This window comes from Pseudochaenichthys georgianus, chromosome 21 (assembly GCF_902827115.2).
Source record: "Pseudochaenichthys georgianus chromosome 21, fPseGeo1.2, whole genome shotgun sequence".
Lineage (NCBI taxonomy): Eukaryota > Metazoa > Chordata > Actinopteri > Perciformes > Channichthyidae > Pseudochaenichthys > Pseudochaenichthys georgianus.
The window spans coordinates 24,392,689-24,419,161 of NC_047523.1; the positions used below are offsets into that span (position 1 = coordinate 24,392,689).

The window sequence follows — 26,473 nt, forward strand, 5'->3', positions numbered from 1 at the left end:
TACTGTGGTAGATTAATCCGTATAGACCCATGCCAGAGCTGGCATGGGTCTATACGGATTAATCTATCACTACTATCTACCACTATTACTCTATAGGTAATAGAGTTTTGACCACCCCCTGTAATACTTGTAATGTTAATAACATTGTATTGATTTGACCAGGTGAAGCACGTGTTACATCTAGTCAGTAGATCAAGTAGCAAGATGCTAAACAGTTAGGTTAGATCTTTATTCCTGAAGAGATTGGGTATCATACAATGTCTTTGATGCATTTAGAGAAAACCAGATTTCATGGCATGGATTCAGTAAACAGAATGAATATGGGGCTGTGGTAGACCCTGTGGCTATATAAAGATTATAGTCATTATACTATTATTGCTTTCATCACAGAGGAGGGAGATTGTGGGCCCTTAAGACAAAGGTTATGATTTCCTTATGGGCCCAACTCTAAATCTAACCAGTAACACCTAAGTTGAACATCTAATGGAGTGTCCTAAATGACCACACAGGCCTAATGAAAATTAAGATAATTCTGTTATATAATAAAAGTAATGATGTTCTGAACTACTGTCCTAAGCAATTAATTCATGACAAATTGCCCATAAATGTTTTCTATTATCACAGGGAATTAAAAACTGATTGCTTTGTGCTTATCAAGAAAAAGTATTGACTCTTTCAACTTAAGTGTTACTTTAATAAGCAAATGGAAATTGCGTAGCATTGCGCCTAGTTCAGACAGGTCATATGATGCCAATAATGCATTTTCAAATGTTAAATACATCATCTAGCAACATATTCTGGATTTGATCAACTAATAAAGTCATAAAATCGCACATGGTAAAATAGTCTATATAAGAAATACCAAAAATCCAGCTGTGAACAAACATGGAAATGGATACAAGGTAATATAGTTAAGGCTAAACATCTTTGTCTATTACCTTTGTATAGCTAAGTCAATAAGAGGAGCATGCAATCAACATAACATTGCCACAATTTTACAGTAAACAACAAAAGCAATCAACTCAAAACAAATGTATGTGCCTTCCGTCACCACAAATTAGTATTATGTAATGTAGGTTTTCCACGTCGTAAATCATATGGCTTTGTGCAATTTTTCCACTGTCAGTAAAATCACCAATGAAATTGTTTTTGTAAAATAATATATCAATAAATATCATGCCAGAAATTATTGAGATTCTGTTCTACATGCGTTGTTTCTTACATGCCAGATTGTGCTAATTGTACATCATCCTAAAAAAAGTTCTTTCGTCATAGCATGTACACTTACATCCAGGGAGAAATGTGCTCAATTCCATCACCCTACTTCATATAAGGTATGTGTGCACATGTTCTACAATTCTTTTAATATAAGAATATTGTCCATTAATAAATTAGGGATAGTACAAGGACTTTGGGTAGGGAAATAAAGGGGGATGGCATAAGTTAAAATAGGTTGCCTGCTCTATGTAAAGCGATCAGAATTCATCTTTCGGAGTTTGGGTGGCAGGTGTCCGTCCATCCGGCCCCCCCCTCCCCCAGCCATTCGCTGCAGCTTGGGGGGTAAGTCTGCCACTGACTTACTCATGGGCTCTGACATCTTGGAGGCCTTCCCGCCCAGCTTATCATCAGAGACACCGGGAACAGAGCTGATTCGCTGCAGCTTCATGGGCAGGTCTCCAAAGCTGTAAGTCATCTCTGAGGTGGTGGAGCTCATCCTTAGTAGCTTCTTGGGCAGGCCTTCCCGCCCTGACATCTTCTGGAGCTTGGTGGGCAGCTTGCAGGTGCTGTCATTGTCCTCCAGGGTCTCCAGGCAGTCCAGAGAGCTGTTCTTCTCCCCGCTGTTGCACAGGGACGGAGCCATGAGGGGCGAGGAGAGAAGCAGAGCCTCCTCCGCCTCCTTCACGCTGTACGGAGGGGTGGACACCTCGAACGTGGCGTGGAACTGAGAGTAGTCCACCTTAAAAAAGCCTTCCTCCAAGGAGATAACCGGGTAGAAGCGGTGTCCCCACAGAACCTCGTCCTCGGTGTAAGATGTCCTCGCTTGGCAGGTCATACCTGTCAAAAAGAGAAAAAACATTAAGAAAAGATAATTATGCAAGATAAATGGGGCGAAGCCTGCGAGCTAGTTCAGGCAGTCAACTCGAGCACCAATCATACATTAACACGTGACGCACCTCTTCCCTCTTACAACCACCCAAACACATTCTCCTAAACAAGCCGCTCTATTTAAGCTGCCAGGTCTTCCTGCCTCTGCATCGCTATGCTGCCACTGCTGTGTTCACTTGCTATTGCTACGTTCATGTTCCTGCTGCTGTGTTTCATGATGCTGCTACTTGCCTGCCCCACCACCACCCCAGCTCCACCCCAGCTTCCACCTGTAGGCTCGGGGGATAGTTATCTAATCATCACTCAATGTTCTTTGTATATCTGTGGAGTGATGAAGCCCGAGCCTAGACGCCAAACTCAAACTATATGCTGCTTATAATAAACATATTAAGAACACGTGAGTTGTCTGATTGAAATGTCATTCTGCCACAGCCAAACATAGTGAAGTGGAATATTTGTAGTTGAAACGTTTCATGATGACTCCGGTCTACAACAGAGCTTTGATTTAATGATATGCTTGGCACCGTTCCATAAGAATCAACAGCATGGTATTCACCAGGATTCTTGTAATTTTCACACCACAAAGCAAATAGTATTGCAAACAAAAGTGCCTCAATCAATAAGTACTTAATGCATAACAAAGCCAGCTGCCTCAATAGAAAGCTTAATTGATTTTTTCAGTTTCCAAACATGATGTTTATCAGCAATTTCCAGCTTAACCTGAAAGATAATTAAAGGTGAGTTATTTGCTGTTTGCGTTTTATAAGAATAGCTTAATATTTAATCAAAAATAATTTTGTTTTATTACTGTTCATAAGAAACTGCCAATGCCGTTGAACATTTGATATTTTTGTTCCCCATACAAAACAGTTTGATTCTGACCCCAAGACAGCAGGAACAACAGAAACAGCTACAGTACAAGTAAACAAAAACTGATCTTCTCCAGCACCTCTTATGGTACTTAACATTTCAATCCACACCTTAAGCTTGGTTAGCTCCAAAAGATGGAGGATTAAGATAATCAAATTACAGAAACCCACAGGAGGAATGGCTGCAGGCGAAAGCTTCTGGAGGTCTAGCCCACACTGAAGTTGCTTTGGAGACTTCTGACACAAGGAAATAAATCCAATTTAATCCAAAACACATGAAGAATCTGTTACACAACAATTTAGAAAATCCAAAAGGCGACTGACTTGTTAGATTATGTCATTTCAAGAATACAAATTAAAAGAGGAATATCCTATTTAGTGATTATTATGCTCTGCAAATTAAACATAGCAGAATATGATACATTACATTACATTACATTGCATTTAGCTGACGCTTTTATCCAAAGCGACTTACAATAAGTACATTCGACCATCCTTGATACCATTCGACCATCCTTGATACACTGAGAGCAAATGTTCACAGGGGACTCTGAATTAAATCCCTGCTCAAAAACTCCCCTTGCGTTCTCGGAAACAAATTGATGCTATTAGCAACATTTTGAATTAGTAATCAACATTTTTTTTTATGTTATTGGATGCTTATTAGTGATTACTCATCACCACTATTCAGCAGCCGCTATCATAGCTCTGCATTATATTATACTACACTACACACAACAAAGCCCCATTCATCTTGGCATAGTTAATATTCTGCTGAAAAAATGACTTTTATTTCTCAATGAGAGTGAGCATAGAACATCTATAATTAGGTTTACATCTGAAACAAAACACTAAATTGGTTATATCAGTACAAAAAAAAACCTAATTTTAGCACAGAGGAATGGCTGGGGGCACTCGTGTTAAGACTTGTTGAAATCCATTAGGAAATCAGCGACGGCAGTGGGTTATTATCACATGTTTTAATTACCAGCTTAATATTGTTCTAGCAGCGACAGTTGGCTCCAAACTAAGACGTAGCCTTGGTTCACAGCGAGACACCGCTGCTGATGCCAGGATGTCATCATCGAAACTGGAGACATCTGTGATTCTGCCCGATTCCCAAGGTCATAACATAATTCACTGATAACAGCTCTGTACACAATCACAGATGTGCGAGAGACTGAACATCAAATGCATTTGGGGTATTCAAGTATTACTTCTGCACTGTCGCTTCTGAGTCCCGGAGCCTTTAGGCATATGGAAGAGTGCTGCAGTGAAGCGGGCAAAGCTAATGAGAACTTTAGGGCCAAAGCGAGGAGAGTTAAGTGTGAGCGGAAATCTTTTTGTTCCACATTGTGAGCCTATTAAAACTGCCTCCAGCACAAACATAGTCACCGTTTTGATCATCAACAGGCTTTCTGAGGAAACTGTGATGTGAAATGCTCTTTGTTTAGGTTTTGTAAGAGCTACTTAATCACCACCAGAAGTCAGCAGTATAGCGGCTCACTGAAAAGTAGTCGATGCTGCGATGTTAACTGGACATCGATACAGTAAACACAAGACGAGGACATGAGTAGCAACTTCACTGGCGCATGCTAAGGTAAGAGGTTGGAACAAGTTAAATGAAATTGTGCCTGAGGCAAAAGGTTGCTTCAGCAATACTCAAATAGCACCATATATCATATTAATAATGCTTCATTGTTCCTGCAGATGTTGTAGGAGTTACTGAAAGACTTCAGTCTCTGGAAAAACATGAACCCTGCTGGCCAGGGGCTGAATCCCTCCTCTACAGCCACTCAAACCCACACACAAAATGTAGAACAAAAAGTCTCCCTCATGTGGCTAGTATAATGAACTATTCCCTTCTTCAAAAACTAACAACGGCACTAGACTTAATCATGGCCGTTAATGCATTTAATTTCCATAAATTATTCAAGTAATGAAGCCTGAGTCGTTGCATAATTACAGACACGATTGCTACACATATGTAGAATTGTGTTGATAAAGACCAGCTGTTTCTGCAACACCCACTTGCATACGGAACGCAGTAACACAGACACAGTTAGGGGAACAAACTCTGTGCCTTGACTTTCTTTCAGGACACGACACAGTTCGTATCGTTATGGAAACTGACACATTATGTGGAGAAACATGTAGGCAGAGACCCCAATATCAAGTTACAGATAAACAGCTAAAAATAGTACGAGTATAAATCATTAAAACCAGTTTTTCAATTTCCCCCAGTTACTGAATTTATTCCTAAAAATAGGAATCCAGTGAAAATAGGATACACACAGCGGAGTGTATTTCGTATTACTGGTGGTAAAGGCTTATGTAACTTCAAAATACATGCCTGAGAATCAGTGTTTCTATGGAAACAAAACTGTAGGAATGTGTGCATGCGACAGCCATAAACCTCTTCACTGCTGAGTTTGGTCAAACTATCAGTGACAACACACAAGAAAAGTCTCTCTCGTGGATTACGACATCCCAACTGCTCCAAATGGATTTTTCCATTTAGGGCAGGGTCAAATCATCCATATGGCTCCAGAGTCTGAGCAAAATGGTTTTACAGTCTCTGAAACATGACCTTTTACAACACAAGAGGTAAATCATATACTTCTCATCAGTGAAGGCAGGAGCTCATATTACAAAGTTATCTTTATTAAAGCACAGAACGATTTTCTCTTCCTCTGTCATCCATCACTCTAACAGTTTATTGTTTTATATATGTGTCCATCTTTATGGCACCGCATTCGGTATCATATCAGCATTGAGTCATAAAAACACACACACACACAAAGCAAAGGAAAAACAATAATTCATCTGATCTCTGCTGATGTTTGCCGCTGGGACAAGGCACTGTAGGACATCGCAGCAGTGAGAAGGAAACACCGTGGATGTGATATGCACTGTTTTCACAGCCAGTTAAAGGTGTCCGTTACATAAGTTAACGTATGTCCAAAAGTGAAACCAAACAAACACTCACACAGCATCAGACTGTTTTTATGTACTCCCTTTTTTCATACTCAGTAGAAAACAGCTATATTCACAATAGAAAATATTTTGTTTTAATTCACAAAAATGTAATCTGAATTCATTGTGTACTAATCAATGATTTGTTAGTGTCTGTTTCAGTTATAAGTCCATCTGCCTTTATTATATAATGGTAACAAAATATGAATATATTTAAATAAAACTTAAAAGGGGAAATATTTTTCAGAATAATTCAAGAATAAAATAACATTGTATTGCAACCCTCAGAGTTAAACATACAAAATGTAAAAGCAATTTAACACTTATGCATTCTTCAATACAGACACTAGCTGTACTCGGGTTAATACGAGGGCAGATGAAACCAGGAGGGGAAAACATCAGTCGAATCGAAAAGATAATTCCTCATTCAGCCCATTAGGATAGATATTTGTAAGATCCATTACACTTCTAATTTCAGTAAATGGTTATCTGTTCCCCTCTGTGACTCACTAGTCACTATAAGCCAATACCAATGCATTTCAAATCCTCAATGGAGTGGCCTTACTAAATAAAGTGATGCACAATAAGACTCTGTAGCAGCCTCTCACATTATCTAGTAGGGTTCTTGTTATTTTACCAATATGATATTGGGTTTCATGGTAAAAAAAACACACTGTTTTGTTTTATAAATTGTCTTGCAGAAGGGATATGCGCAGACATTTTGAGGGCCTGTATCTCCAACCTGAAACCAGGTCCTCCTTCAGAAAATGTATTGGTTTGATAGCCAGCAACTTCACTGTTCTGAATCCCTCTCATCAGCATAATTTCAAGCTCCAGCAGGAGCGAAAAAGCTCTGAACAAACCTACAGTACAGTACACAACCTGCCCAGCACCGAACAGCCGACACACAGTTAGCGACTAGTTTGTGAACATAGTGGAACATTTAGCAGCAAAAGAAATAGATATTTCTTCTCAAGAGTTGCTGGAGACCTTCAGACCTTAACAAAGCTAAAGAAAGACAGTAAACTGTGGACTTACATTTCCCAAGGGGCCAGAAACACACGGACTGAATGCTTAAGTCGCTCTGCGTCTGATGGAGAGACAATTACCCAACCGCTTGCTAACTCATTTGCTTACAGCTTGTTGCACTGCACCAACATGTTCAAACACATCAAATGATATGTTATAAGTAACAGTTACTTGAATATAAAACAAAAACATATGGATTAATATATATTTTAATGGAACAGAACAGACCTCTCCAGGCTTAAGTCTGTTCATGCTTCAAGATAGTTTAGAGATTTCCATTTTGCATTCAAATGTAATTGTTAATGATATTATAACACATACAAACAGAGGAAGAAAAATATATTTAATGGCATGTTGATCAATTGTATATTTTTACAAATGTAACCCTATTACCCTTCCACCTAAGCAAAAAAGAAAAGAAATACCAAGCATGCCATGGATTAATAATCATCTTAAATTCCACATACCTTAATAATGCAACGATATGTAAAGGCAACACAAAAAGAAAAGAAATATTGCAAAATTGCTAATAATGTGATCTGTCAAGAGCTGTTCAGTGACATGCCTTCAGTATAAAAGGTTGAGCGTTATATGACCTTTTCTGACTGGCCAATGCCAATCTTAATCCCACAAGTGTGAAATCCCTTCAGAAATCCTTCATCGCTGAATTTCACCAGGCAGTTTACTGCTTTCAAAGTGTATGAAATATCCATGTGACAGCATGAGCGGCATTAGAATAATCCTCTGCTGAATCCACGAATTGAAGACGGATGTAAAAAAAAAGCATCTCCTTAAAAAGGTATATTTCAGGGAGAAATACCAGAGAATCAGAGCAACATTTTCTGCATCCATGTGAGCAGGTGTGTCACATGCAACCCGATATCACGGCAAGACGTGAACATGTGACGATTTAACATGCTGGGAGACGTGAAGATGTCACGATTTCGTCCCTTCAAACGTGACAGTTACACGGTATTGTTAACCCATGTTAACCAGTGAAGAAATAACCGGAAATCTCAAGCAAATGCTACCCCGACGGTCGGTTGTTATTGTCAATATTAATATAATAATGATTTATTTGTAATAGTCACACTCGATTACGCTGATTTTCTTGTTTGCCCCAGCTGGTCGACATCTCTTTTAGCAGAAACAATGGCTACATTAATGTATTAAATCGATGTTAATCCGTGCGTGTGGATGTGGAATTAACGGACGTGACGTTGTGCGATTGCGTTGCCAGGCAACAGCTTCGGTTCATGTTAATTTACAAACTCTTCAACTGCAACCGTAGTTATATTTAAAAACATGTTAGAAGGCCTCACAAAATACTTTAATGCAAATTAAAATGTAAATTTGAAGGAATGTGTGTATAACAAAATACATCCGTCATAAACGAAACCGGAAACAGACGTAGGCAAGATTCTCAGCTCGATGATTGGATGGTTTAGCCGCAATGCATGCTGGGATTTGGTGTTTATGTGATGTGATATCTGAAAACGTTTTTTAAAAATAAAATAATACTTTATTCCGAGTGTGCTTGCTTTTCTCTTTGAAAGTCATCATATAACGGCATTGTAATACACGGTTCGGCTGCATTAAATATTACATATCTGCCGTAGTTCTCTATTTATAGAGCCCTGCTGAGAAGACTTCTAGACAAACAGGAACAACTGCCGCCAAAACTGAAAACGTGACATGGATCATAAATATATAAGCAATTAAACAACATCTTACATTTCTTTTCACACAATACGTCTCCTTGCAGTATCAACACTAATTGGGCTGACTTTTATATTTGATCCAATTGGTAGATAGGCTGTATTTACACCATAACGGTGCACAGCTGATAGAAAGGGACACCTGGTGGTTAAAGCACGTTATTGAATTTTATTATTTTATCGTGACATCTTCACGTCTCCCAGCATGGTAAATCGTCACATGTTCACGTCTTGCCGTGATACCGGGTTGGTCGCATGATGACATTTTTTTTTTGCCATCTCAGCAACAATCATGTTTTCTTTTCCAGGTGTAAACCAAATATGAAAAACTAATTGAATTTTAACAAAAAGGAAGTGGACTCTGGAAAAGGCTCTACAGCACTGAGATAGTCTGAGATTACAGATATCTGCACTGTAGATTGAGCAATATTTCACTCCCAGCTAATTCCATTAAGGCCCTGTCACACTGTCCCGAAATTGACACCCGATGGACACACGATAAAGGAAATGTTCAAATTCGGCTGTGATCGTAGCAACATCGGGCCGTTCGTGAGGGCATCTAAGCCATCGTATGACCGCCGGTGGAGTTTCTCAGGCTCCAGCAGCAACTTCGTGAGCGGCAACTTCGTAAGGCACTCGTGAGGGCATCTTGTCAAATCGTGTCATCTTCGTGTTATCATCGGTGCATTCACATTCACTCTGATCGGGGCGAATGCCCGATGGCACCGAGGATAACAAGATGCCCTCACGATGGCCTTACGAGGGGCAAAATTGACACACGAATTCAACACGAAAATGAACCTTCGCAAGGTCCTTCGGCAATTGTTTGGCATGCCAAAGATTTTGCCTCCGCTCACGAAGTTGCTGCCGGAGCCCGAGAAACTCCGCCAGCGGTCATACGATGGCTTAAGATGCCCTCACGAATGGCCCGATGTTGCTACGATCACAGCCGAATTTGAACATTTCCTTTATCGTGTGTCCATCAGGTTGTTTTATTGCACAACAAAATCATGTAAATATATTATGTAAATAACCCAATTTGTGTTCTGTGAAACTAAAAAGGATATAATATATTATTTTGAAGGACAGTTGACAGGAAATTGTTGTTGTTATGGAAACAACATTACGGAGAAAACGTAATATTTTCTACATATAAAGACGGATAAAGTAAAGAACAAAGTCTGAAGATATCATTACAGTATCATAGTACTGTAACATAATTGTTTTTGGTACTTTCATTGCAGTTGTATGTCTTAAATGTAATGTAAATGTTGCCTTCGTGTGTGGTTCGGGGCCATCTTCGTGCGAAATTCACAATTCCATATTCGTGTGTCCATCGGGTGTCAATTTCGGGACAGTGTGACAGGGCCTTTAGGGATTGGGGCGGAGGCCAAGTCGTAGGAAGTGTCAAGAATAAACTTTGATCTTTAGATACCCAAAAGCCATCTCAGCTTGAGACTCTATATAAATGCACTTTCCCTTGATAACACAGAGCAGGCTCCCTCTCTGGTCTAACAAAGTTAAGCAGCCGTGCAGTCCGCAGAGTGACAGCCAAGATAGAATGGGGTTCTTTTGGGGCTGGAATAAGAAAGTACTGTAAACTGGGAGGCAGCCTGCCAGGGTTGCTCGATAGAAGCTACAAATAAAACAGCCATGTTATTCACACACCCTTGTCTAAAAGAAGCTCATGCAGGTTGTGGAAGGATCATATCCGTTTGGTGCCTGGCTCAGTCAAATTCTCAGCTGCAGATCTGCACTTCACACTGAGGACAGAGAAAACTCAAAGGGCCGACCTGAGAGCAGAGATCTATTTATTGCAGATCTGTCAAAGCATTCAGGCAGAGACACAATCTAGATTTTTGTTCAGGGGTGATCAATACTATTATATAATTCATCAATAGAAAGGCACCAAATAAGGGCACATACAAATTAAAATAGATAGATAGATAGATAGATAGATAGATAGATAGATAGATAGATAGATAGATAGATAGATAGATAGATAGGTACTTTATTGACCCCAAATTGGGAAATTATTTTGTGTACAGGCATTACAACTTTTAAATCTTTAGAAAAGAGTATAAACATAATAAAATAATAAAATGAACTAAAATAACAATAAAAACAATGAATGGCAGCAACAATTCTACATATACAACTTAAAGGACTGTATTGTAGTTTGTATTTCTAACAGTGAAAATGAAGATTTCATCTCTATGAACTCTCAAAATGAGAGTCAAGAGAAAAACAAATATGTAGGTTGAAAAGTATTTAGCAAAACTCTCATTTAGTGACTAAATCTAAAATAACCTCCGTCTCTCTTTCACTAAGTCACCCTAATGGTTATACACACACACACACACACACACACACACACACACACACACACACACACACACACACACACACACACACACACACACACACACACACACACACACACACACACACACACACACACACACACACACACACACACACACACACACACACACACACACACACACACACACACACACACACACACACTCCCCTGACAGTCTATCACGGCTGTGGAAACTGAGAATCTGGATGCTTCACACACAGAGCTGCGCCACACAACACCGTCCAAGATTCCTCCTGCTCTCATTGTCAGGCGCTCGCTGCGGCCAAGGCTGTCCACGACAAACCTTTGCTGCATCGCTGGGTTGTTAGGAGCAGCAATTAATTCGAGACAATTATCCAGCTCTACATTTTGACAAGCAGGAAGCAGAATTTCCTTTTGTATTTTGTTAACGAGTTGTGCTGAATTTAGTACTGGAAAATGTAACGTTTAACTGTCTCTTTCTAGTTTGGTTTATCAAAGATGATTAGTTACTATTAAAATGTTGCAGAGGAGAGACCAGACTGTACCTATAATAGTTAAAAAATGTAAAAGTCTAATCTTGAAATAGATACTGCTTTTGTGGACACAAGTTCTGTCTGATTATCTGTTTCTATGGTGACCATCATCAAGTGGTAAAGAAATCGAGAAATAGACGAGCTTTCAGTTACCTGCTTTTCACAGTTTGACTTTTCAAAGAAGAAAGAAACGTCCCCTTCCTCCGTTAAATATCGTTTTCATGTGTGATCAATTTGTGAAGGTGGCCCCCAGATGTTTGCAGCTCTGATGTTTATTCCATGCATACAGCACCGGCTGAGCAATGACAACAAGGAGGAAGCTGATTGAGGGAAAAGCAGGGGAAGTGCACTGCTGTGGGGGAGGGGAGAGCCTGGATGCTGAGGCAATTGCTTGAATGTGGAGGCTGTTGGAATGAGAAGGAAGGAAAGGATATAGGAGCAGGGTCTGCCAACCATCTCCACACAGGGTGGGGAGTCAGGCAGGCTACAGGAACATATGGCTGTAGGCCATTTACACAGCCAGGAGAGCACATATTACCAAGTGAAGGCAATTTCAATACTGCAGTAAAGGGAACCAATCAAGCAAAACTGCATTTGATGGATTTCCTTTAGGCCAAACAACCACTATAGGTCACATAGGAAGAATCCTACTGGGGGGGCGTCCAAATCTAATGGGGATATGAATGATTTTCTCCTTATTATGTATTGAATGCAGAAATGATCAGAAAACCATTTTCTTCTCATTTAAACGGACATGAGAGTGAGTGAGGGCTGTAATCTCACATTGATCTTGGCTATTAAATCTACTTAAGTCATGAAGAGGAGTTACAGCAGAGAGGAAGGGGGGCACAAAAGAGATATTTTGAAGCCTTTAAGAGATCTTAGACTTAGGTGGTGTTTAAGAGGAGTACCTCTCCGGTGAGAAAGCAGCCCTATTGTTTCTCAAGTTAGTCACTTGAGCTTAAGATACAATTATTCCAGTCAAAAGCATGTCTGAGTGGCAAAAACTGAAATAAATGATTCCCAGACAATGGTCTTACTAGAAGACAAGCTTAGAACAACATGTTCGTGTGGCTTTGATGTGGCTCCCAGTTTAGGCTGCAGGATTGATTTACCTGCACTTCAGGGACAGTCACAGCCCAACCAATCAATGCTGCCATTGACGAACACAATAAGTGCATCACGACCTTCCAAACAACCTGTTACACCATGGAGGCACAATATTATCTTGATTATGGACATGTAACACTTTGCCCAAAGGATCCATCCTCCATCGACCATAGACACGGAGGTCTACAGTGTGTGTTGTTAATTGCTGAAAGGTTTCCTTCTCACAATAGCACCCCTACTGAGATGTGGGAAACCAACATGTAGTCCATCTTTTTTAAGTGTCATTGTTGGTAAATGCATTTCTGGTGCTTTCGTCAAAACAGTTCATCCCAGGTCTGCCACAACACCTCCTCTGCCACTGATTTATTGCCATCCAACCCAGACTTGACAAATCCCTAAAGACACAATTACTGTGCTCCCCCTTGGGAAGCCAGCACAGTTCATCTAAAAGGGATAATGAATCCACGATATCATAGCCGGTTTGCTGCATTGCCCATTATGAGGAGTTCATCCCCAGTGCAATTACAGTAGAGATAAGAGGTAAATCTAACAGATGCATTTCTGGATTACACTTGTTTGTTTGTCTAAAATTAGTAAAGCTAATTTCAGCGTTATTCGATACAGCATGCGAGCTAAATCGAGCTGCCGTTGTGCAGAGAGTAATTTGTTGATCAAGCAATGCCAATATACAGGGAGTAGACCAAGTATTATAAACACTGAAATAATGTAATAAAATCCAACACCATCGCCCCAAATCTTTGGTAAAGCTGTGGTCTCTTCATCATAGGGATTTTAAGGGGGGGAGGGGGATTGTTCTTGTTCTTTAATCAATTGAGTTATTTTGTCAATATAACCCCAATGTAAAATATATTTAGTATAATGTCTACTACATTATATTACAACACCATGATGTAGATTCCAGAGTTGGTACAACCAACACCTCTGTTATAGTCTGTCCCATGAAATGGAACATACTAATTTTTAAGGACTATTACAATAGATTGCATTAGATAATATAAAGCTTCAGACTCTGGAATTACTAAGCCTCTATCAATTAATCTATTCATTCTGCTTTTACCGAGAAATCCAATAATGGCATATGTAAAAACCTAGTAGTGAAAGAAGTATTCAGATAATTACTCAAGTAAATGCAACAGAATGTAAAATGATTCCATTACAGCTAAAACTTTGTATGTTAGATTTGATGTACTTTACCTCAAAGGTTAACATAATATTGTATTCAGGTCCATATGTATCACATCACTCCTGTTCTGAAGTCTTTACACTGGCTTCCTGTGTGTCAAAGAATAGATTTCAAAATACTGCTGCTGGTTTATAAAGCACTGAATGGTTTAGGCCCAAAATACATTTCTGACCTCCTGCTAAATTATGAACCATCCAGATCTCTCAGGTCTTCAGGGACTGGTCAGCTTTCTGTCCCCAGAGTCAGAACTAAACATGGTAAAGCAGCGTTTAGTTATTATGCTCCAAATATCTGGAACAAACTCCCAGAAACCTGCAGGTCCGCTGCAACTCTGACTACTTTTAAATCCAGGCTGAAGACTTTTCTTTTTGCCGCTGCTTTTAATTGAACTATTCATATCTTAGACTGCACTGTAACTTTTATCCATGTATTTTTTCTTTTAATGTTTTAAATTTAAACGTAATTAATTTCTCCATGACATTTATGAGAGGGACTGCTCGAAAGTAGGATATATGGGATATCCGTCGTAGCCAGGGTTTACGATCAGTTTTTGGGTGATTTGTACTGAGGAACAAGTATCACATCACCGACGGGTGAAAAATAGTGTTTTGGTAACACGGGGTGTTCAGGTAACACTTAAAGACTTTGTTATGGAACGCAAAGCAGAGTAGGGGGCTAGTACACCCTCCTGAGGATCCGATTGTGGATGTCATGCGAGCATAACATGGTGAAAACAATCAGTCTAAATTAACAATCGGGACGGAAATGTTCGGATTTCCAAAGGGAGGTTCTGTGAATAAATTAAAAATCAAGAACCGAAAGAATTGAACTATTCATATATTAGACTGCACTGTAACTTTTATCTTTTAATGTTTATTTTATTAGCTTTTCTTTTTAATAACTGATTTTAAATGCCATTTTCTTAATGTCTTTCATTTTTTGTTTTTCTTTTAATGTTTCTTTTATTATCTTTTACTGTTTTTAAATGCCTTTGTCTGAATGTCTTTCATTTTTGTAAAGCACCTTGAATTGCCTGGTGCTGAAAGGTGCTATATAAATAAACTTGCCTTGCCTTGCCTTGCCTTGCACCTCTTTGTGACACTGCAAACATTAGCCATATTTGTCATGCTGAAATATTCAAGGCAGGTACTGTAGTGCCAAATGTCTTGTTGATGAAGGAAAATTAACCAAAAGCATGAAATACATGCAGCACGTGGCTTATCGCAACACAGGTGGAGCTCAGCGGGGACAGCCTCTTCTCTCCTGAGTTCTCACCCTGAGCACATTAGAGTTAATTGGAAACTCCCGCTCTCAGCGTTGACTTCCCCACTGAAACCACTTTAACCCTTTGACCTGCGTCAGGGAGCGCGACACCAGCGAGAGAAGAGAGCTGTTGGTGTAATGACTCAGGCCCAATCCCAAACCACTCCCTCGACCCTACCCCTCCGTGACAGAGTGAACTCTGTCTGTAGCCACACTCGCAGCTCAACGAGGCTCCCTCCTGTCAGATGGAGGGAGTAAATACAGCAGCAAGCTTTGGGACGGCCTCCCCTCTGTTAGGATTTGTCTGTGTTAGTATTTTTCGTGTCCTTTTCTATCTTTTGGTTTCCTATTTTATTTTGTAAAGTGTTCACCCCCGTTTCCTGCCTGTTTGCTTTCTGTCGGTTTCCCTCTCTGATTACCCAATTGTGTTCACCTGGTACCTATGTGTTTTCTCCTCCCTCCTCACCTGTCTCGTGTTTATGTGATTAGTCCTGGGTGTATTTAAGTTCTGGGTTTTCTGTCTCTCTTTGTCGGGTTGTCTTGTGTATTGGCTTGTCCTTGGTGAGTGTTCTGTTCTGTATTTGTCAGCATAGCCTTGAAATAAAGGAATTATTTGTACGTTAATCTGCATTTGGGTCCTACCTGCTTCACACACCGTAACATTACAACCCGACCTTAAATATGGGCCCAGCAGATCCTTTTGAGCAGGAATTATTGGATTTTACTTTTTCTTTGGCTACCTGCTCTGATCAATGGATAGGAGCGGTCAGGGTTCAGCAGTGAGATGCTGCTCTGGCAGAAGCAGTCCACCTTACACTGAGGAATCAAAGTTTGGTGAAATTCTTACCTGCCAGGCTTTTGGATTACCTCACAATTTGTTTTCCCGATCCTGACAGACCCAGGTCTCCCAACTCCTGTTTTGATACCACACGCATTGGTGTGGTCCGTCTGGCGTCAGCCCCTGCTTCTCACCCAGTGTTTGCTACTGTCCAGGAGCCATTCGCTGGTACTCGTCTGGCCTTTGGAGGTCCACGGAGCCTCCAAACGGCTCCTAAAGGAAGAGGTCGCAAGGCCAGGTTGGCAGCACGAGCCCAAAGAGCCAGGGTTCCAGAACCAGTTCAGCCCCCAGCAGCCATGGTTACGGACCCAGTTCTGGCCCCAGCAGCCATGGTTCCGTGCCCCAGTACCATCCCACATAGCCATGGTACCGTGCTCCAGTACCACCCCACACAGCCATGGATCCGTGTTCCGGTTCCCTGCCCAGCAGCCATGGTTCCGGCTCCAGTGCCGGTCCCAGCAGCCACGGTCCCTGCTCCGGAACCGGACTTTACAGCCATGTTTCCGGCTCCAGAACCGGACCTTTCAGCCAGGATTCTGGCTTCAATTCCGGCCCCAGTCCCGGTCCCAGCAGCCTTGGTGCCAGACCCAGATGTGGCCCCAGCTGCCACAGTCCCATCTCCAGTTCCCCCTCAAGTTCCCTCTCGAGTTCCCTCCTTTAGTCCCTCCTCTGGTCCCTCCTTTAGTCCCTCCTCGAGTCCCCTCTCTAGTTCGCCTCTCGAGTCCCCTCTCAAGTTCCCTTCTCTAGTCCCTCCTCTAGTCCCCTCTGGAGTCCCCTCTCCAGTTCCCTCCTTTAGTCCCTCCTCTAGTCCCTCCTCAAGTCCCCTCTCTAGTTCCCCTCTCGAGTCTCCTCTCGAGTTTCGTTCTCTAGTTCCTCCTCTGGTCCCTTCTCTAGTCCCCTCTGTAGTCCCTTCTCTAGTCCCTTCCCTAGTCCCTCCTCAGGTCACTTTCCCAGTCCCTTCTCTAGTCCCTTCTCTAGTCCCATCTAAAGTCCCTACTGAAGTGCTGTTGGAGGTCCCGCAGACTACTCTTCTGCCGGGGGTCCTGCCAACCCCATGTCCTCTCCCGTTGGGGGTCCCGCCGTCTGCTCTCCTGCCGGGGGTCCTGCCAACCCTTTGTCCTGTGCCGTTGGAGGCCCCGCCGACTACTCTCCTGCCGGGGGTCCTGCCAACCCTTTGTCCTGTCCCGTTGGGGGTCCCGCCGTCTGCTCTCCTGCCGGGGGTCCTGCCAACCCTTTGTCCTGTGCTGTTGGAAGCCCCGCCGACTGCTCTCCTGCCGGGGGTCCTGCCAATCCCGTGTCCTGGTCCTCTTCCGTGGGGGATCCTGCCGAGGCCTGTCCCACCAGCTCCGCACTGTCCCGTCAGCGCCTTCCTGCCCGGCCTGCGGAGCTGTCTGGTCTTCGTCCTCGAGCCCGGCCCCCTGAGTGCAGCGGTCCTCGCCCTCGGGCCCGGCCCCCTGACTCTTCCTGCCGCTGCCTTCGCCCCTGCATGGTCCCCACCTTGGACTCTGTCTTGCCCCCGGGCCGTCCGCCCGAGTCCCCCTTTTTGGACTCCGCCTTACCCCCGGGCCGTCCGCCCGAGACCCCTTCCTGGTCCTCTGCCTTGCCCCCGGGCCGTCCGCCCGAATCCCCCTTTTTGGACTCTGCCTTATCCCCGGGCCGTCCGCCCGAGACCCCTTCCTGGTCCTCTGCCTTGCCCCGGGCCGTCCGCCCGAGACCCCTTCCTGGTCCTCTGCCTTGCCCCTGGGCGGTCAGTTCAGTCCCGTCCTCCTGACCCCCTCCTCCCACCCTGGTGGCTTAGTGATGCGTCCCTCCTCCGGACCCCCTCCACCCACCCTGCTTGAGTTTTTGGATTTTTGTTTTTTGTTTTGGGACGTCTGGGATCCGTCCCTTGAGGGGGGGGTACTGTTAGGATTTGTCTGTGTTAGTATTTTTCGTGTCCTTTTCTATCTTTGGGTTTCCTATTTTATTTTGTAAAGTGTTCACCCCCGTTTCCTGCCTGGTTGCTTTCTGTCGGTTTCCCTCTCTGATTACCCAATTGTGTTCACCTGGTACCTATGTGTTTTCTCCTCCCTCCTCACCTGTCTCGTGATTAGTCCTGGGTGTATTTAAGTTCTGGGTTTTCTGTCTCTCTTTGTCGGGTTGTCTTGTGTATTGGCTTGTCCTCGGTGAGTGTTCTGTATTTGTCAGCATAGCCTTGAAATAAAGGAATTATTTGTACGTTAATCTGCATTTGGGTCCTACCTGCTTCACACACCGTAACACCCTCTCTCCGGCAGAAACAGAAAATGCCGTAACTGTATGTAACAACGGTTTCAAATCAGCATCTCTTAGTCAAAAAATGTAAATAAAATAAAAACTCCAAACATCTTCCATTGTGTTACTTTTTTGTAAAGTTCTTTTAGTTTTAAACCTGATGTTTATAAGCTTCTTAGTTTTTGCAACAGTCTGTAAATATACACAACTTTATAATAAAATGCACACATTTACCTTTTTCTAGACTAAACACAGGTATGATCCTAAGTTAAAAACATATGAGGTCATCATGAGGTTGTTAACATCGCAGTTTATCAGTGGATGTTTCCTGGAACTACTTGTTCACAGCTTGTTTCCTGACGGACACACACAGCGTTGAGACGGGTCAGGTAGAGACCGGTCTCAAGTCAGCACCGATGCAGACTCGCTGTTTGACCCTTCGAATGAACGTGCAAACGGAGGGGTAGGGTGTAGGTGGCGGTTTGGGAATGGGCCGAAGTCACAGCCATGGCTCATATCCGGGGTTCACTTGTGCCGGGTTGCGTTCGGATAGTTTAAAAATCAGCTCCTAAGTTCTAACCCTATCTCCTATTCCTTGACCTCTGAGTGAAACTCACGGGGTTAAGGGATAGTGGATAGGAGAATTCAAAAGGATTTAGGAGAAGAGTCTGCGGTACTTTAGATAATCTGAATGCACTTTCACAATCCGACGTGTTTATGATGCGGCAGCGGACGTCATGAATGTGCGTCTGCTGCTGTGGGGAAACCATGGAAACCACAGTTTTCTATACAGCGGACTACAACATGGATGTTTAATAAGAACGAGGGACTACTGTGAACTCATCTAGAGACTCTGCACCGTGCTCTGATGCTGCTGCTTTGCTTTATGAACGTGGACAACAGAGAAACATATTCTTCATGACCAAAGTTGGAATTGAAATAAAAAAGGAAAGTGAAACTTCTGCTCGTCACCCTCTCCCTCCGGTCCACATTAATACAAATGATCTCAATACGTATGATTGTATGAAAATATCTTAAAATAAATACAAATGTATTTATTATAAACGTTAGTCCTTAACACCTATCACTGTGTATATCACCATTCAAACATCTTTTAAAAGTTGAACAAACCCCACACAGCTCAGTGAAATGTTGACTTTATTTGATCATTTCAGTAAAAACTAACGTTCATATTTCTCTTTTTGATTATAATACTGATGAACGTTCAGAACAAAGCACTTTGGCAACTTACCACATACGTTTTAAAATGCTTAATAAGCACCGTAACTTTCATGATATCATTTCTCCGTCATAATCGTTTGTTGACTGTTGTGTGACGGCAAATGCTGCGGCTGCAAGGCATTGTGGGGCAGCATTTTCTCCTCTCCTTTCGGTTAGGGAGGTCCAGTGGTTTCTAAGCTAAAGGAGGTTATAAAGGAAGTTTGAAACCTCCTTTCCTTTCATTTAGAGAATTGGAACGGCACTTATCATGGCTGCCACTAAGGGACTTCCGGGTCATTTCACTTGGTTAGGAAGGTTCCTAAGCTAAATGGACTATTGGAACGCAACCCAGGTGTTTGCCTGATCTCTGGGGCTCTGGTGTCAGGTGACCCAAGACGTCCTGGGTTACAGCCTCATACTCGTATGATTGAAACTATTAGGCCTCGGGCGCATCAGAAAGCTCTCCATTTTCATTTCAATTACTGTTACCGATGATAAAACTCAGATCGGGCCATGACATTGGCTCTGCTGCTAATCACGAGAAAGAGATGTTTCCATGCTGGCTGGCTTTACTACTAGACAGAGTCTGCATCAAAGCAATTATTACTCGTAATTTGATAACGAAAGTATATATAACAAAGTTGTTGTTAGGTCAGTTAATTACTTTTATTGATCTCAACTAGCAGTGGTCTCCCTAATGCCTTTTTTTTTATTAAGTATGAATATATTTGTATCATCAACCAATCTCTATACATCAATGCATATGAATTCAAAATGTAAAACTGTCTGCTTCTTTTCTTAAAACTTTAATATCACACAGGTCGTAACACAGACTTCATTAAAAGATGCAGTTGCAAAGTTTTGAATATTGAGTGTACTGGTATGCATTTCATTATTAAAATATGTGCTCTCTACTCACATACAGTACTGCATTTTGCACACATGAATAAACATTACCAGTTGATCCAGTTTATACGCAACTAACCCCCTGCCACCCACACTCATTTAAAATGAGCTGTGAGCTGGGATATTCTATTATTTATTCTATAACGATGAATTACGGTATAGGAAAGCATTGTAGCAGTATATGAATAGGCGGGGGCTGACAAATCTTTCAAAACAATCAGAAACAACAGAAGACTTTATTGCAGACGGATCCCTTTTCGTTTTTTTTTGCCATCATTTCCCTCACAATCAAATCAAGAAATATCACGCTGTGTTTCGTTTACAACATGCATCCAGTGCTAAATCATCTACAAACATGGGGAATTATTAGTAAGTTCAGTAAGCGGAGAGCGTTTGCCTTCCTTCAAAATGTGCTGTGTCACCAAAAGACTGAAGTAAAGTAAAAAAAAAACGTATTTTGCAGCATTTCTGCATTAACATGAAGGATAATGATACACACATTTGCATGAAACTCACAGTAAGAAAAATAGCTTTATGCTGATTATACAGTTTACGCTCATGAATTATTGGTTTTGTAGCTAATGAGTGAATTTAAAAACGCTTCTGCAAAATCTGCAACCATGTTAGATCCCCAACACTTTAACACATTTCAGGAATAAACTAATGTGCTGTCCGACCTCTTTCTGCTCTAATATAAATGAGTTCCCAATGAAATCAATCATCCACTTGTTTTATTAGTTATTATTTCTCTCCTCTACCGTTATTAAATTATATAAATACACATTCGATCTTTAGCACACAGAGCTGCATAATTCAGATAGGAGTGTTGTGGTGTAACTGCATTATGTAAAAGCCCAACATTGAGAAGAGATTAATGTTAGTTGCGCTCCACGATTGGTTTCATGGATAGAGGAACCTCAACGTCTGTTTGTGGCAGCTACAGTTTATTTTGGGTTCTCAAGAATCCGCTCCACTGATGAACAGATTGCCTCTGGCTTGGTTTTTAAGCCTTTGCAGGGTTGAACAGTATGAATGGTGTTTATGGAACACTTTCCCTAATTTCTTAATAATCTTAAGATTTGTTCCAGCTTTGAATGGGCAGAATCAAAGACAGGTCATCATTAAGCTGTGTAGTGGTACGGTGAAAATGACCACTATTGATATGTCATTATAAACCAGTTTGCTTGTGAATTATTTTCCACATATTTTGAAATGTCACAGGAGAAAAAAACCTTGTTTATAAAACAATTACACAAGCAGCCGTTACCCCGGTAACCCGGTGTTTGGGACGGAGACACAGAGTGAAAGACTGTCAGGAACGGACGGTTTTGAGGCAGTTATGAGCGGAGCGAGAAGTTTGGACACGCCTGTTGATGTGCAGAATAATTCATCAAAATGACACGTTTGATGTGTGCACAACCACTGGGTGTTCTGTGGTTACTTTCACCCAGTCTGTCGCTCGTTGCACAATATTTAAGGCATCTGCTGAGCCTAATTGTGGCCTGACAGGAATGAGTCCTGAAAACCCTGAAATAAATTAGCAGATTTGCACTTCCCTAGTCTTAAAGTCAATGGATTTAGACGCCTTATAATGTCTGTGGTTAACACAGGCTGTACTGTTTTGTTCAACATACTTTTTGAATAATTTAAATAATGCATTTGTTTCAGATATTGTCCAGTTTTGCTAAAGCTGACAATGAGGTTCCTTTTTTGCATTATGTTGATAACATTTTTCCCAGCATTACATTGCTCACAAGTTTCTTATTAATGAGATACCTTGTGGACATGTGTTTATCATAAATATCTCAAGAAGAACAGAACCAAATGTGTAACTGTAGAATCTAGTTGGCACTTGTTTTTTTACAGATTTAAATTTCTTGTACAGACTTTATATTATCAATTGGTATTAGCTCTAAACACAAACACTTGTTCTTAGTTAATCTGCAGTCATCGATTGTAATTCATTCTAGCAGTGTTCAATTCCTCTTTTATAATCCACCACCTGCCATGCCTGCAATGCACACATAAAGCAGGAGTAACTCAGCTTGGTATTATTGAGCTGAGATTCGCACGCGTGACATGCACTTTTGCTTGTCAGCCAATGACACTGAAGTAACTCTATAAAGATAGTTGTTGGGGAGTGATGGGGTTTGCTACTTTTGCATTGATTGTTATTGTGTCTGACATTATCCCTGTTGCTGTTGTGAACTCAACCAAAATGGGTTTTTACAAGCTATTTGTTTGTGATTTCTTTTCTTGCAGCTATCCTGTTTTGCAGGGCTAGCAGTCAGGCTGCATGTACAGTACATGAATTGCATTGTGATGTGAAGCGAATTTATCCTCAGCAGCACAACATCTCCCCACAGCCACGTTAGGAAGCGAGCTCAATCCCACAAAGCCACAACTGGCCCCCTTAATACCAGGCGATGTTGTCAAGAAAGCAATTTCATTTCATGTTCAGCATCTCATGTTGGCCTGTTTTATTACTGAACTTGTGTTATGATTCCTATATCATAGGAATGAACAACCTAAGTTTAGGTGCAGTGCTGCAATCCTGAATAGTCAAGGAGAGGTTGCCATGGAAACAGAGTTACATTGGCCAGAAATGAAAGCGTCTGAGGATTTAGACTTTCACTGTACATACATTTTTAACCACAGATTGTTTCGACATCAGCCTCCGAGCAGAAATGTCTATAAAGTAAAACTGTATGTATAACAATCCCACAACATGAAACCCCACCAGTGTAATTCAAACTGAGATTTTGACTCTTACATATTATGATACAGTGACTCATCTGTGACAGTAATAATATGAATACCTGCCAACAATATAATGATAACTCTGAATATGCTTACATATAAAAACCAAAGCACAGTACAGTAGCACGATTACAATTACAATTAGTCATAAAAACATGCTGACTGGGAATGATTTGAATTAAAACATGTTCAAACAGTAATCAGCCAAATGTTGTTTGGCTCATCTAACACTATGCCCAGAATGTATTGATACTGTATACTGTAATTATCATCAATGTATACTCTCTGCTGTTAAGCGCATGCTTAAGAATGTGTCAAGTCGTATCCGAGTGACATAACTGATGCCTGTCGTAAACTGAAGAATCAGGATGTGAGATACTTCTCAGCTGCAGAGAGACTTTAATAAACTACACTAATGATCTATTAGGAACTGAGTATCTTTGCTAATTGCTGCCTGCAGCGTCAGCCTCCCTGTCACATCTCCATATGCTGTTTTCCTCCGAACCAGCCTATCAGAACGGCTCCTCTGTTCACTTTAAGACACCGAAGGGGGTCTCCTCACACTACATCAGCTGTGTCAAATAAACGGTTGAATTCAAAATGACCAGAGTGGTGAATTTTACTCAAGGCATAACTCATCCTGTGGAAATGGAATTCCCTAATTCCAAAGGGACCTTAGAAAGCAAATTAGTATCCCCTCTGAGAATACCCGCCACCAGGTAAGTGCTGTACCGGCACAAAGGCGTAAGAATGGAAATGTTTCGGATGAGAAAAATAAAATATACATAACCTTTAACTGACCCTGCTGGAGTTTGAAAGTGTTCAATGGCTCCTTTTTAACTGAAAACTTGGCTCTCTTTTTTGAAAAACCCAGAAGGTGTTTTACTGTATGGATTTCAAACAATTATCTTTGATGGATTATACTAACACTGCTATTACAACCTTGTCGCAGAAACACAAATCAATAAAATGCAATAAAGGGGTCAATATCAAGTCTTTGGATATCAGCTATTAACACCTATGATAGAGCTCAATATTATTCATGAGATGTGTTGCAGGAATAGATATTGAAGCAGCGCAAAAATATCTTCAGCAATTGTGCATTTAGCCTGCGGCCACAACATGCAGAATAACAAGCTCACATTTCCAACAGCAGGCCTGTAATTAAAATTCATCTTGGCGGTTACTCACCTGTAGTCTCTACTATTCCTTCTAGTATCACCACAATTTCAAACTGCTCTGTTTGCATGGACCTCTGGGAGAGGTCGTAGAAGGGGCTTTTGGTGTCTATCACATGGCAGATCGTGAGTGGTGAGACGAGGAAGAGCTGGTCTGCCCCAGTGTTGAAACCCACGTCCAGCTCCAACTGATCCAGCGGAAGAAACTCACCCTCGGGCGTCTGGCGAGACTAAGGAAGCGTACAGGAAGAGACAGAGACAGAGATGTTTGGTGGGGGAAGGAAGGGGAAAGACAGACTTATCTACAGCACATCAAGAGCCTTTGGTGGAGCTTTTCACATTGTATATGCAATCTGAGGAACCAATCATCAGTCTCATCAGAACGGAAAAAATTGCTATACGTTTTTCAAATGAAATCTAAAGAGGCATCTATACAGCAAGAACATATATCAGCACGTTATGTGATGTAACACTGGGACCTAAAATGTGTCATATTTTAAACAAAACATAACATCAACTGGTTTAATTTATTTATTGATACTGCTGGATTAGATAGCATTATACTCAGCAGCTCTGTTAGGACGTAAACTACAATCTTTATGAGAAAATAAAATAATAATTTGCTAAAATGGCTACAGTATTTGGCCAACCGATTGTATACTTACCTTGAACTTTGTGAGAGCTTTCATTTAATTCCCTACTGCATATAAAAGCATGATAATTGGTGAATCTTTGTTTTGTAAAGCATTACAAAAAAATAACATAGATTTATGATTGACGTTTTAATAACCAGGTGTTGGACAGCAGGGATATCCATACATTACATTATTCTAATAAGGCACAGCAGCCAGTTACCCCAGATTGTAACACACTGTCACTTTTAAACAGTTTAAAGTAATTGTATGAACAAAAGGTTCTTCTCAAAATCTGGTAAATGGACATTAAGACCCCTTGGCATATTTGATGGATTATATTCTGCAATTAGTTATGCAAAATATGCACATTGTAAAATGAATAAGTGGTCTTCTGTGCTTTGGTCAAGCATAGCTAATGGTCTATCTTTTGTATCATTGTGGTCTATGAAGCTTTGTCTGATAAATGCATCATGACTTCCTGTTAGAGCAGGTTTAAATGCCAGTGTGTAGGCCTTTAAGCATCAGTTTTCTAAAAATAAAAACATGACTTGGCCATGACAAAAAATTGGAATATAACTACATTCGCTGCCTGCCAACTACAAGTAGCATGACTTACTTTCAGCAATTTGCAGCGGATCTGTGCAGAGACCATATGGCTGTTACGCAGGTTGCCGACCCTGAACATAAGAGTTAGTTTTCCATCTCGCATAGATATGGCAGCATGTTCACTAAACATCAAAGTCTCGGCCCTTTTCTTGGGCTGGGACATCTTGATAAACATGCAGCCGATCAAGAAGGCATCGACGATCGATCCGAGGATCGACGGTGAGAAAGAAAGAGAATGATCCCCTCGGGACATTTGTCTGTGGATGTATCTGTGGCCATATCCTACGTGCCTCGGTCCTCTATGAAGAAGAGAAAGGCTGAGGGAAAGTTATAGACATTGGCCACACATCGAGTGTACTTGTCATTGTGGGCTCTATTGAGGTCTCCTCTGATGTATGCGATGCACCACCACATAGAGGCATGAAGAGCCAAGCGACTGTGTAGGTGAGGATGAAAATAAATAGATTCCAGCGCCATTTCAGATCTACTAGTGTTGTGAATAAGTCTGAGAGGTATCTGCTGGTTTCACCACCCAGGTTCCCATGCTGGACGTTACATCGCCCGTTCTTGTCCACGAACCGCTGCCTCTTCCTCTTTTTCTCTGGGGGAGGCTGATTGAATCCAGACCCGCTAGATGAGGTGTTCACTACCTGATAATCGTCCCCAAATTTCTTTCGAAGTGCAGACATACTACGATGACAGCAGCGAAAGAAACAACAAAGGATTCAATTATATAAAAAAAGTCTGGGTTGTAGGCGAGTTGCTGCAGTCGTTAATGCCCGTGCGCAATGTCTCCTCTTTGGAAATAAAGCGATACAAGTGCGCTGTTTTCTCCCCGGTTAGTCTTGCACCGTCCTTTTTCGCCACACGCTACTGTTGCTACACTCTACAGCCATGAAATATCAATAATATATGAGTAGT

The 26,473-nt window shown here is 41.5% G+C and overlaps 1 pseudogene; it reads right to left on the reverse strand.

Annotated features, from left to right (window-relative positions):
- Nucleotides 1-224: 224 nt before the first annotated feature.
- On the reverse strand, nucleotides 225-26,473 carry LOC117466203 (G protein-activated inward rectifier potassium channel 1-like; annotated as a pseudogene).